Raw genomic sequence first — 10,499 nt, forward strand, 5'->3', positions numbered from 1 at the left:
AGTTAGTGAAAATTTCTTGCAAGATGTCTCCAGATGTAAATGGAAACTGAAACAAACAAAACAAAAACCAACCACAGAAAAGAACAGCTACAGTAACTGTGGTTTTTTGAGATGTGTCAGCCACAAGGATTTCGCTCTCGGTGTGCATATGTCCAAAGTGTGCAAGATTGGATCCTTCTGGCCAGCAGAGTCTGTGTGGCCTGCAGATTTCTGTTTGCTTAGAAGTGAGTGCTACTAGTCCCGCTCACTTAACCAAGGACTGTAGGACAGGCCTACCAAAATAGACTTCACTAAAGACTAATGTGAAAATATGGCTTGAACTCCATGTAGCTGCCCTACAAAATTAATAAATAGGGACATTCTTCAAACATGCAGCTTAGACTGCCTAAGTAGTGGAATTAGTTCCAAAGTGGATAGGGGGATTTAACTTTGCTAGCTCGTAATGTGCCCCATGGAGACCCTTTTTTGATAATCACCTCTGTGAGGATATTGCTTGGCCCTTAACCCTATCAGCAAAAGCCATGAACAGCCTGGCTGTGTTCCTGGATGGTTTTTATTCTGTTAAGGAATTATGATAATCCCCTTACTACGTCAAGTGTGTGAAGTTTAGCGTCCTCTGAGGTTGAGTGAGACTTGGGGAACGACACTGGCAGGTCAGTGGACTCATTCACGTGGAACTCTGACACAACTTTGGGCAGGAACTTAGGATGAGGTCTGAGGGTGACCTTGTCCTTATGAAACACTGTATAAAGGGGACCTGTCCTGAGGGCCTGAATCTCCCCTACCCTTTGATCTGATGTAATGGCTACTGAAAAAGCAGCCTTCATCAATAAATGGTATAGGGAGCAGGTTTGTTATGGTCTCACAGTGGCGATCCATCAGTCCTCCAAGTACTGTATTGTGGATCCAAAAGGGAGAGGGTTCCTGAACTGGCAAAGGGGAAGGGAACATGGATTAGACCCCTAAGGAATCTTGCTACCTTAGGATAGGAAAATACTGTATGACCCTAGATAGGAAGATGGTGCACAGATATCACTGATATAGGACCCTCCTGGAACTGAAAGAAAGTCCAGATTTTTTCAAGGCTCTTAAATAGTACACTATTGCTAGAGTGGGTGCTGTCATGGAAGATAGTTGACGTTGAGATCCCCAAATATAAAACCTCTTCCACTTAGGTTTATAAGGTAGCCTAGTTGAGGTATTCCTGGTTTGGAACACAATGTTTTGAACTTCAGTTGATCAGCTTCTTTCAGTGGATGTCAACTAGAGTGACCAGACAGCAAGTGTGAAAAATTGGAACGGGGGTGTGGGGTAGGAGCCAATATAAGAAAAAGACCCAAAAATCAGGACTGACCGATTTTATGAGACTATCTGAGATAGAGCAGGTGAGATGTGGCGGGGCTGTTTGGAAAGGTTCACCACATCCAAATTCCAGAATTGTCTGGCCCATCCTTGGGCTATCATGGCCGTCAGTCCACCACCTGGCTTCAATTTCATCAGGACCCACAGTATCTTGGGGATCAGGGGTAAGACATACATTAGTCCTGCTATCCAGGATATGAGCAAGGCCTCTGGCAGGGCACCCAGATTAGAGCCCCCTCTAGAGAAGAGTGCTAGGCATTTGTTGTTATGGTCTGTGGCAAGCAGGTCTATTGATGGGTATCCCACTTGTGAAATATCCTCGGCAAAACTGAGTCCTTGATCAGCCACTTGTGGTTGTCTGAGAAATGGCTGCTGAAGTGATCTGCAAACTAATTTTGAGTGCCTGGAAGATGCAGAGCCAGCAGTATGTTTTGGTGGCAAATGTACCAAGTACAAAGATGAATTGTCTTTTGACAGAGGGAAAATGTCATGGCTCCTCCTTCTCTGTTGACGGAATGCATAACTGCGGTGTCTGTCAGCACTGGAATGTAGTAGCCATAGAAATGTTGTATGTGAGATGGATAGCTCTGAGTTCTAGGATGTTTATGTGCCTGTGTACTTCCTGACAGAACCACAGGCCCTGAGTTTGAAGGTTATCCAAATGAGCCCCCATCTTTGAATGGAGGCATCCATGACCAAAATATTGGTAGGTAGAAAAGCAGAGAAGGGTACTCCTTGGCACACCTGAAATGAGTCTTTCTACTAGTTTAACAAGGAGAGGACCTCTTGGAGGACTGTGGCCAGAATGCAGTGTTTCCTGGGTAGATATACTGACTGGGTAGATATACAACCACCCTTGCATGGTGCACAAGTGAAGTCTGGCAAACTGTCATTTAGATACATGAAAGCATATGTGCCAGAAGTCTAAAGGCGTGCTCGTATTGGTTTCTTTGGGTGAGCATGAAATTGATTGATGAAGTTCACTATACCTTGAAATCTTTCTTGTGGAAGATAAGCTCACTCTCATGTGGACTCTAACATGACTCCTATGAGCTGTGTTTTGAATCAGAGTATGGAGTATAGATTTTTCTTTGTTAACTTACTTTGAGGCCCAGTGTGGCAAAGAGTTAAGGTTATTTGAATCCACTCAATCACCTGTTGGGTGATCTTCCTGGGATTAGACAATTGCTGAGATACGGATGCACCTGACTCCCCTGTCTCTTTAAATGAGCTACCACAACTGCCAAGCACCTGATGAACACCCTTGATGTTCTGGAAAGACCAAAGTGCCAGATCCTGTACTGGCAGTGACATGTTACTACTAGGAATCTCAGGCACTTCCAGGGATCCAGAAATATGGATAGATGAAAATCAGCATCCTGAAGGTTGAGATAGATCTAGTCTTGAGCATCTAACAACAGGATTATGGAGGCCAGTCATCATTCTGAACTTGAAAAATGGCTGATGGATTTTTGAGATGTCAAAGGTCCGGAATAGGACACCAACCCCATTTCTTCTTTGTAATGAGAAAATAATGGGAATAAAACCCCCTGCCCTAGAACTCTGGGGGCACGTCCTCCTCTGCTCTGAGTTGTAGAAGGGAGTCCATTTCTTGTTTCAACAGTATCTCATGAGAGGGGTGTGATGCTGGCAGCCCAGATGCCAGCTTTTGCCCAGGCTGGAGGCATTAGCTAAGAACTGACAGCCTCCGAGCTGGAGACCAGACCTGGTCACCTGTATGTGAGTTTTGCATTAATCTTATCAGAATGTATTTAGTGTTTATATTCTATGAAATGCTTGTACACTGCTGCATGTATTAATCTCACTTATAATATCTATATCCCATTTTATAAGGTAATATTTAAGTGTTTGCAATGTAAGTGTAACAGTGTTCACTCTGAAACTGTAAACCCTCACAGTCAAGAGAGAAACATTACCAAGTGTGAAATGCTGTTTTGCCACAGGAGGTGTTATCTCCTGCCCAACAAAAGAAAGCCCATAGACACCAGGCAAACCACTGTGGAACATCAGAGGACAAAATACTTCGTTGATTGCTCCCCCTTCACCCATGAAGAGGAAATACTGGGCCCATCATCTTGAACTCTGGGGGAACCGGATAAAAATCCCTCACAAGAAGAAACTGCATCTTTGGCTGTTTGAACTCTGAAGGGCCAGAGACTCTAACTGGAAGCAAAAGGTCTCCAGGGGCTGCCTCCTGGGTCTGCCCTGAAAGACACTTTGAATAGACAGATCACTGCAACACTGTCACTCATAGGATTTGGATGGTAACTCATATGTTTGTATATGTTTGCTTGCTTAAACTTGTAAATAATTCTGTTTCCTTTTTCCTAGTTACTAAACCTTTGGATTGTTTATTTCAGGATTGGCTACAGGCATTGTCCTTGGAGTAGGATCGATCTAGGGTTCCAACTGATCTGGGGGTAGGTGACTGGTCTCTTGGGATTGGAAGCAACCTAAATGTAGTATGATTTTTGGAATAAGTGTACGTAAAAGAATAAATGGACACAAATCAGATGTCAAGAATTATAACATTCATAAACCAGTCGGAGAACACTTCAATCTCTCTGGTCACGCAATCACAGACATGAAGGTCGCTATCTTAAAACAAAAAAACTTCAAATCCAGACTCCAGCGAGAAACTGCTGAATTGGAATTCATTTGCAAATTGGATACTATTAATTTAGGCTTAAATAGAGACTGGGAGTGGCTAAGTCATTATGCAAGGTAGCCTGTTTCCTCTTGTTTTTTCCTACCCCCCCCCCCAGATGTTCTGGTTTAACTTGGATTTAAACCTGGAGAGTGGTCAGTTTAGATGAGCTATTACCAGCAGGAGAGTGAGTTTGTGTGTGTATGGGGGTGGGGGGGATGTGAGAAAACCTTGATCTATGCAGGAAATAGCCCGACTTGATTATGTAAAGAGTTGTCACTTTGGATGGGCTAGCACCAGCAGGAGAGTGAATTTGTGTGGGGGGGTGGAGGGTGAGAAAACCTGGATTTGTGCTGGAAATGGCCCACCTGTTGATCACTTTAGATAAGCTATTACCAGCAGGACAGTGGGGTGGGAGGAGGTATTGTTTCATGATTTCTGTGTGTATATAAAGTCTGCTGCAGTTTCCACGGTAAACATCTGATGAAGTGAGCTGTAGCTCACGAAAGCTCATGCTCAAATAAATTGGTTAGTCTCTAAGGTGCCACAAGTACTCCTTTTCTTTTTGCGAATACAGACTAACACGGCTGTTCCTCTGAAACCTGGAATAAGTGACTGTTATCACTAAATCTAGTTTGTCTGGGCCGCAGGATAAACTGGAGTGTCTAAGGTCTGGTCTACACTGGGGGGGATCGATCAATCTAAGTTACTTAGATCTACTCACTGCAGTGTCTTCACTGCAGTGAGTCGACTGCTGAAGCTCCCCCATCAACTCTGCCTGCGCCTCTTGCTCTGGAGTACCAGAGTCGACAGGAGAGTGCTTGGCAGTTGATTTATCGTGTCTATACTAGTTAGTTTATCGTGTCTATACTAGTCAATACTAGACGCGATAAATCGACCCCCACTGGATCGATCACTGCCCGTCGATCCGGCGGGTAATGTAGACAAGCCCTAAGAGGACTGCCTGTGACTCCATGATAAAACTGTAACAGTGATCCAGGAGTTCATATTTGTTCATGGTTTGGTGAAATCTAATTATAGAACATACTACCAGCAGTGGCAGATTAACACATAGGCGCTGGCCAACTTGGGGGCCCCTGGAAAAACAGATTCCGCAAGCCCCTGCAGAAGGTGTGGGGCTGAAGCCCTGGCCCCGAGTACCCCAAGCCCTGGCAGGGGCTTCAGGAGTGCCGGAAGCTCCTTAGAAGTGGGGGGATTGCTGGTGCCCAAACCATGGCCCCACCCCTCCTCTGCCCCTTCCACCAAGGCCTCGCCCCTGCACCTCGTTTCCCCCGAGGCCCCGCCCTGCACTTGTTCCTCTCTGCTTCCTCTTCCCTGTTGTTTGCTCTTAAGGTAGGTAAAAATTGGGAGGGCATAGCCCCCTGGTCCCCTCTGTTCTGGTGCCCCTGAAGTCCCAAGCCTGGGCACCCCCCCGAGACCTGGCAAAAGCCATGGAGTGGAAGCCCTGAGGCTGGGCACCCTGTGCTGTTCTAGGAGGGACAGCTTAATGGGGGGTGGGGGGAGGGGGAGGCCCTATTTCTGACAGTCTGCCCTGAGGTAGGGCACTCACGGTTGTGAGCCACTCTAGGCAGCGTTACACTTCCTGTTTCAACAGTATCTCATGAGAGGGGTCACTGAAAAGGGATGGGGAAAAACGGGAGGGGGGAAGAAGGGCCTGGAATTGAATGCAATACTCCTTGCTGACAATCTCCAAGACCCATAGGTCTGAGGTGACCCCATTTCAGGATTCCTGACAAGAGAGGTGGTTGTCAAAAGGTGGGGATGGCTGGAAAAAGATCTTTGGAAAAACTTTCTGCTGGGCTTGCAACAGTGTCATATTTGCTGCCAGGAGAAATATGCTAAGTATGCCACAGCTGTGGAAGAGGCAAAGGATTGTCTGCTGGGCCTCATCCATCTTTGAATTAAAAAGTTTACTGCCCTCCAAGGGAAGGTCTGTGATTGTGATTTGGATCTCGCTGGGTAACCCTGACGCTTGGAGCCAGAACGATCTCCACATCGCCACAGATGTAGCCATGGTAAGTGCTGCTGTGTCTGATGCATCGAATTCTGCTTTTTCACAAGTGTGAGCTGCCTGTCATTCATTATTGATTTTAGTTCTTTTAATTCAGAAGGAAGCCTGTCCGTAAATCGAAACCTCTTGTCACAGTATAAATAACTCTATTCCCAAAGATTATTTTAGCAGAATATAATTAATAATATTCACAACCAAACGGTATGATAGAAATGAAGATACAGAGGTTTTAGAAGAGACTACTCTAAAACATGCCTATTAGAAGCCACTCTTAGGGTATGTCTGCACTGGCAGAGTTAGAGCACCGGCCATTACAGCGCCACTCAGAGAGCGCTGAAGGGAAACTGCGGTTGTGTGTTCACACTGGCAGCTGCCTGCGTAGTAGCGTGTTCACACTTGCAGCAGTATTCAGAGCGGTGCACTCTGGGCAGCTATCCCACAAAGCACCTCTTCCTCTTCTGCCGCTAAAGAAGGTGGAGGGTGTTGCGGGGCAGCCTGGGTCCTTTCCCAATGCCCTGTGATACATTGCTTCGCATCCCAGCAATCCCTGTGCTTCCATCCGCATGTGGCACCATCTTTCAACAGTTTGTGTACTCTTCAGGCTGCAGGAATGGATCCCGAACTGCTGACCAATATGCTGCTCGCTCTGATCAACACGTCACGAGTGGCAGTGGAGTTATTCCTGACACTACAAAGGCAAGAGAAGTGTGACATTGATCTCGCCACGTGTAGTAGCTACGACATGAGATTGCTTGTGGGATTCATGGAGGTGCCGACAACAGTGGAACACTACTTATGGGCTCAGGAATTGAGCACTGAGTGGTGGGAACACCTCGTCATGCATGTCTGGGATGAGAAGCAGTGGCTGCAGAACATTTGGATGAGGAAAGCCACATTCATGGGACTGTGTGATGAACTCGCCCCCACCCTGCAGTGCAACAACACGAGATTGAGCGCAGCCCTGTTGTTGGAGACGCGTGTGGCAATTGCACTGTGGAAGCTGGCTACTCCAGACTGCTACTGATTGGTCACTAACCAGTTCGGAGTGGGAAAGTCAACCGTTGGACTCATGTTGACCAGAAGTGTGCAGGGCCATTAATCGCATCCTGCTCCGAAAGACTGTGACTCTGGGCAACGTGCATGACATTGTGGTTGGCTTTGCACAAATGGGCTTCCTTAACTGCAGAGGGGTGATAGATGGCATGCACATTCCAATTCTGGCACCAGAGCACCTAGCCACTGAGTACATTAATCGGAAGGGGTATTTCTCAATGGTTCTCCAGGCACTTGGGGATCATCGCTGGCGTTTCATGGACATTAATGCAGGCTGGTCTGGAAAGATGCATGTCACATTCATCTTTTGGAACACTGACCTGTTCAGGAAGCTGCAAGCCGGGACTTTCTTCCCAGAGCAGAAGATCACTGCAGGGGAAGTCGAAATGCCCATTGTGATCCTGGGAGACCCCACCTACTCCATAATGCCATGGCTTATGAAGCCATAGACGGGGCACCTTGACAGCAGCAAGGAGCAGTTCAACAACAGGCTGAGCAAGTGTAGAATGACTGTTGAGTGTGCTTTTGGCCATTTAGAGGCCCATTGATGCAGCCTATATGGGAGGCTGGACCTGGTCGATGACAATATTCCTATGCTTATAGCGGCGTGCTGTACACTCCATGATATTTGTGAAGGGAAGGGTGAAAGCTTCACTCAGGGCTGGACCGCTGAGGCTCAGTGCCTGGAGGCTGAATTTGAACAGCCAGAGACCAGGGCTATTAGAGGGGCGCAGCGTGGGGCCATAAGGATCGGGGATGCCTTGAGGCAGCAATTTGAAGCTGAAAGCCACTAATATTTGTTGCTATGCTCAGGAGTGCAGTGCTTGTAATGCTAGGAGGTGATTGTGATTGGTGCGGACGATGCAGTGTGAAGGTTTAAGAAAACTGCCTGTTGCTTTGCAGGGCTCTGTTTGCTTTCAATTAATGGAATAAAGATCGCTTTCAAACCAAAACAATTCTTTTATTAAAAAACAACAATCAGAGAAGAGAGACAGACAAAAAAAACCACATCAGCACTGAGGGATGGGGGAAGGGAGGGTCCCAGGAGGAGGTGGGGTCCCGGGACGGTTAAAGATTTGTGTATGTGCAGGTATCATATCCAACCTTCTCCTTTGGAGTACAGTGCAGTGGGTACTGTACTTCAGCAGGGCTAAACGGCTGGGGAACCGCAGTGGGTACTGGGAGTCCACAGGGCTGGACTGTGACAGGGCAGGAGTGGAATACGGGGGGTACAGACGGGAGCCAGGAGGTTGATAAGAGTGTGTTGGCAGTGTCTGGGGGGGCACATGGGAAAGAGTTTTGTGACAGTGGCTGCCGGGGAGGGCGTGTGTGGAGCTGCTCAGTTTGCAGTGTTAGTAGTGCCTGGAGCGTGTCCGCTTGGCGCTCCATAACATTTACGAGCCGCTCCATGGCTTCGTTCTGGTGCGCCGGGCTCTCCTTTCGATCCCTTTTCTCTCTGTCCCGGCGCTCCTTCAGTTCTTGTTTTTTGGCTGCAGAGTGCATCATGACCTCACACAAAAAGTCCTCCTTAGTTCTTCTTGGCCGCTTTCTAATTCTGCGCAGCCGTTCAGCTGGTGATAACAAAGAGGGAGGCTGGGCTCCCAAGGTCACCTCTGTGATGCCAAAATGCAACATTTTACAGAAGCATATTGTTTGCAACACACAGACCACTGATTTAAAACACAGCTACTCTTCACATACCTGTCACTAACTGGCTGACCCCAGGCCAGCACACATGAGCCACAAGACCCCCAAAATGGTGAGTAACCTCAGGGGCAGAGGAAATCAGTGTTCCAGGACCATACTGTATGCTGGGCATGTGGCTCTTGGGGAGAGCTAGCACTGTAGGGGAGGCTTTATAATCGTTCCTGTCCCCACATTTTCTACAGGCTGTGTTCATAATGGAAGATTGAGGGTGAGCAGGAGATCAAGGGAGAGTCTTCTCTAAGACTGCAGCTTCCGCCCTGGCCCTTATGCGGCTCACCTGTGTGCAGCAGTGGTCCTGTTTCCGCCCCCCCCACCCCGCAGTGACAGCAGAGTGGTGTGGGAAAGTTACTCTTAATGGGGCAAGAAACAAAGCAGCTCTGCCAAAGAACCTGTAGCAGCATATTGCCCAGTATCTCCACGAGAGTTTTCTGGAGATCTCTTAGGCAGATTCCCATGAAGTCAATCAACACCCTGTTCTGCCACTCAGACTAGGTATGTGGTGGTACGCGCATCATAGAGACACAAGCCTGCTTTCTGCAATCCTCCTGCCCCCAACAACTCGCTTCAGCGATTCCCAAAATCAAAGCCACTTACCAGGGACCTGCTCTCTTGTTTGCACTTTGCCAAGATCAGACAGCTGTGACTGTCTAGCCTCCCCTGGGGTAGAGAAAAGCTCTGGGCTGCATGCATCTCTGACCTCCAAGTCATCCTCTGCCTCTGGGTCTCCCTCCCCCTCCACATTCTCGTCCAAGATTTCCTCCTCCTGGGTTGGTCCACTCTCGACTGGCATGCGAGCCACCAAAGTATCCACGGTGGCCTTCGCAGTGGAGGTGGAGTCGCCACTGCATATCATGTCCAGCTCTTTGTAGAACCGGCAGCTCATGGGCACAGCACCGGAGTGGTGGGTTGCCTCCCGCGCCTTGTGGTAGGCGCTCTGCAGCTCCTTCACTTTGACCCTGTACTCTAATGTGTCCCGGTCATGGTCCCTTTCCGTCATGCATCATGACATCTGTCCGTAGGTATCATAATTCCTACGGCTGGAGCGCAGCTGGGACTGGACAGCCTCCTCTCCCCAAATGCTGAGGAGGTCCAGCAGCTCGGCATTGCTCCAAGCGAGGGATCGCCTAGTGCGTGGAGCAGGCCTGACCACCTGGAAAGATGTGCTGAGACCGCTGCACGCGTCACCGAGCAAACAGGAAGGGGACTTTCAAAATTCCCAAGGAATTTAAAGGGGGATGTGGGGATGAGGGTTGGTCACCTGAGGGCAGGGCAGTAGAGTTCAAACTGAAGACCAGAGAGGCGAGAGCAGGCATTGTGGGACGCCTCCTGGAGGCCAGTCGCAGCGCTGTAATCCACCAGGGTGTCTACACCGGCACCGAGGCGCTGTGCCCCCGGCGCCGAGCGCCGCACGCCTCTCATCGGGGTGGTGTTTTACAGCGCTGCAGCTGCGCCGTTTCTGCGCACTAAGCGGCTTGGCGGAGTGTACGCCTCGGGAGTTACACTGCCGAAAGCGGCTTTAGTGCGCAGAGACTTGCCAGTGTACACAAGGCCTCAGAGAGTCATATTCATTTTCTCTGATCTTTTCTGGACACAGTTCAGCAGCCTTTCAAATCCAGTGTTGGCATTCTACCTTCATAACTGCTTATTTCCTAAGGTTTTTATCCAGTTGAAACATTT

The 10,499-nt window shown here is 48.4% G+C and overlaps 1 long non-coding RNA gene across 2 annotated transcripts in view; it reads left to right on the forward strand.

Moving 5' to 3' along the window:
- The window catches only part of LOC125633977 (uncharacterized), a 173,574-nt gene extending 169,677 nt beyond the window's left edge, over nucleotides 1-3,897 (forward strand). For both annotated transcript variants that reach the window (XR_007355750.2, XR_007355753.2), the window contains one exon: nucleotides 3,327-3,897. This is a non-coding gene — a long non-coding RNA (uncharacterized LOC125633977). The remainder of the gene's footprint in view (nucleotides 1-3,326) is intronic.
- The last annotated feature ends 6,602 nt before the right edge of the window (nucleotides 3,898-10,499 follow it).

Source organism: Caretta caretta, chromosome 3, assembly GCF_965140235.1.
Source record: "Caretta caretta isolate rCarCar2 chromosome 3, rCarCar1.hap1, whole genome shotgun sequence".
In the NCBI taxonomy this organism is placed as follows: domain Eukaryota; kingdom Metazoa; phylum Chordata; order Testudines; family Cheloniidae; genus Caretta; species Caretta caretta.